Below are 3,048 nucleotides of genomic sequence, written 5' to 3'. Positions count from 1 at the left end.
TCGCACGGACGCCAAAATGGAAAATATTGAAATAAACGATATCGGAATTGAAAAACAACTGCTATCACTTAGTAGCGGAAAAGCATCCGGACCAGACGAGATACCCTTAAGATTCTACAGTGATTATGCTAAAGAACTTGCCCCCTTTCTATCAGCAATTTATCGTAGATCGCTGGAAGAACGTAAAGTACCTAGCGACTGGAAGAAAGCGCAGGTCGTTCCCATTTTCAAGAAGGGTCATAAATCAGATGCGAATAATTATAGGCCTATTTCGCTTACGTCAATCTGTTGTAGAATAATGGAACATGTTTTGTGTTCTCGTATTATGACGTTCTTAGATAATACAAATCTCCTTCATCATAACCAACATGGATTCCGCAAACAGAGATCATGTGAAACTCAGCTCGCCCTATTTGCCCAAGAAATTCACAGTGCCGTAGACACTGGCGAACAGATTGATGCCGTATTCCTGGACTTCAGGAAGGCATTTGATACGGTTCCACACTTACGTTTAGTGAAAAAAATACGAGCTTACGGAATATCGGACCAGGTTTGTGATTGGATTCAGGATTTCCTAGAAGAAAGAACACAACATGTCATTCTTAACGGTTCAAAATCTGCAGATGTAGAGGTAATTTCGGGAGTACCGCAGGGAAGCGTGATAGGACCTTTATTGTTTACAATATACATAAATGACTTAGTTGCCAACATCGGTAGCTCCGTGAGGCTATTTACAGATGACACGGTTGTCTACAAGAAAGTAGCAACATCAGAAGACTCGTACGTACTCCAGGAGGACCTGCAGAGGATTAATGCATGGTGCGACAGCTGGCAGCTTTCCCTAAACGTAGATAAATGTAATATAATGCGCATACATAGGGGCAGAAATCCACTCCAGTACGATTATGCCATAGGTGGTAAATCATTGGAAGCGGTAACGACCGTAAAATACTTAGGAGTTACTATCCGGAGCGATCTGAAGTGGAATGATCACATAAAACAAATAGTGGGAAAAGCAGGCGCCAGGTTGAGATTCATAGGAAGAATTCTAAGAAAATGTGACTCATCGACGAAAGAAGTAGCTTACAAAACGCTTGTTCGTCCGATTCTTGAGTATTGCTCATCAGTATGGGACCCTTACCAGGTTGGATTAATAGAAGAGATAGACATGATCCAGCGAAAAGCAGCGCGATTCGTCATGGGGACATTTAGTCAGCGCGAGAGCGTTACGGAGATGCTGAACAAGCTCCAGTGGCGGACACTTCAAGAAAGGCGTTACGCAATACGGAGAGGTTTATTATCGAAATTACGAGAGAGCACATTCCGGGAAGAGATGGGCAACATATTACTACCGCCCACATATATCTCGCGTAATGATCACAACGAAAAGATCCGAGAAATTAGAGCAAATACGGAGACTTACAAGCAGTCGTTCTTCCCACGCACAATTCGTGAATGGAACAGGGAAGGGGGGATCAGATAGTGGTACAATAAGTACCCTCCGCCACACACCGTAAGGTGGCTCGCGGAGTATAGATGTAGATGTAGATACGATAAACCGCAATCGCGATAGGCTACAATGCGACCTTTATCAAAGTCGGAAACGTGATGGTACGCATTTCACCTCCTTACACGAGGTACCACAACAACGTTTCACCAGGCGCCGCCGGTCAACTGCTGTTTTTGTATGAGAAATCGGTTGGAAACTTTCCTCATGTCAGCATATTGTAGGTGTTGCCACCGGCGCCAACCTTTTGTGAATGGTCTGAAAAGCTAATCATTTGCGTATCACAGCATCTTCTTCTTGTCGGTTAAATTTCACGTCTGTAGTACGTCATCTTCGTGGTGTAGCAATTTTAATGGCCAGTAGTGTACATCCTCTTTGTGGGTTTCACGGAATAAGCACAGTTCCGTATCACGATAACACGTCTGTAATTCTAAGTGTGGACTAAACCTCAGTTTCGCGGCGCTGAAAGCTCCTCGCGTACTTTTGGACGGTTGCTCAGATGTCTATCACCGACAGCCGGGCCAGGGTGGATCTGACAGCCGCTACTGCTGCCGCCTGAGCCACTCCCACTCTCTCGAGTGTTTCACGTTCACGAAAGTAAACGAAGTGGCCGGTCAGTGGTTCGGAAGTTTACATATCTCGGGTGCAGAATGTAATCAAAACGAAAACACTCGTTCTGGAAAATCGCAGGATTTTTTTAAAAATCGCATTAATGAACGTTTACTGCAAGACTTCGATGCTGCGTGACACAATCAAAAGAGTTCGTCGTACTCTCTGGAAGTTTAAAAAGTTGCGAAATGTATTGGAGATTTTTAATTCATAATTTGGTTCTAACTGAACAGGTGTTCCTTTGTTAATGTCAAGGTAGACGTACAACATAAAGAGACATACTAGCAAGGCAGTTGTTGAAGCGAAAAAAGCAGCCTGGAGTGAAACGAATGGAGAAGCATGGTCCGAGAGCCATCCTGCATTAAAGGAATTTTTATGAGCAGAACGTAAAAAAAAAAAAAAACATAACAAGGTACACAAATTAAAAGAGCTACTTTCGGTTACACGCAGCAGGGTATTTAAAAGGAAATTTGACATATTGGATTGCACTTTTTGAAATACAGTTTTCAGGGATAAATACGAACCGACCGCAAACGACAGTGTTACGTTATTGGAACACAATTTTTACACTTTCCAATCGAAAATCGAATGAAGTAGGAAATACCGAAGTGCTACATAAGGGAAAATACACGAAAAATGTCCAGTTCTATAATTTTATGTATTACTATTAGAGCCTACACCGCCAGCTTTTAATTCTATACTATTCTGCACATTCCATACTTATTTCAATATGACCATGTATATACCGGGTGAACAAAAAATCAATATATAGATTTGAAAACTTAATGAACCACGGAATAATGTAGATAGAGAGGTAAAAATTGACACACATGCTTGGAATGACATGGGGTTTTATTAGAACAAAAAAAAAAAAAACCTCATACTGCTAGATGCGTGAAAGATTTCTTGCGCGCGTCGTTTGGTGATGATCG

This window comes from Schistocerca americana, chromosome 1 (assembly GCF_021461395.2).
Source record: "Schistocerca americana isolate TAMUIC-IGC-003095 chromosome 1, iqSchAmer2.1, whole genome shotgun sequence".
Taxonomy (NCBI): Eukaryota; Metazoa; Arthropoda; class Insecta; order Orthoptera; family Acrididae; genus Schistocerca; species Schistocerca americana.
Note: the sequence above shows the minus strand (reverse complement) of the source record.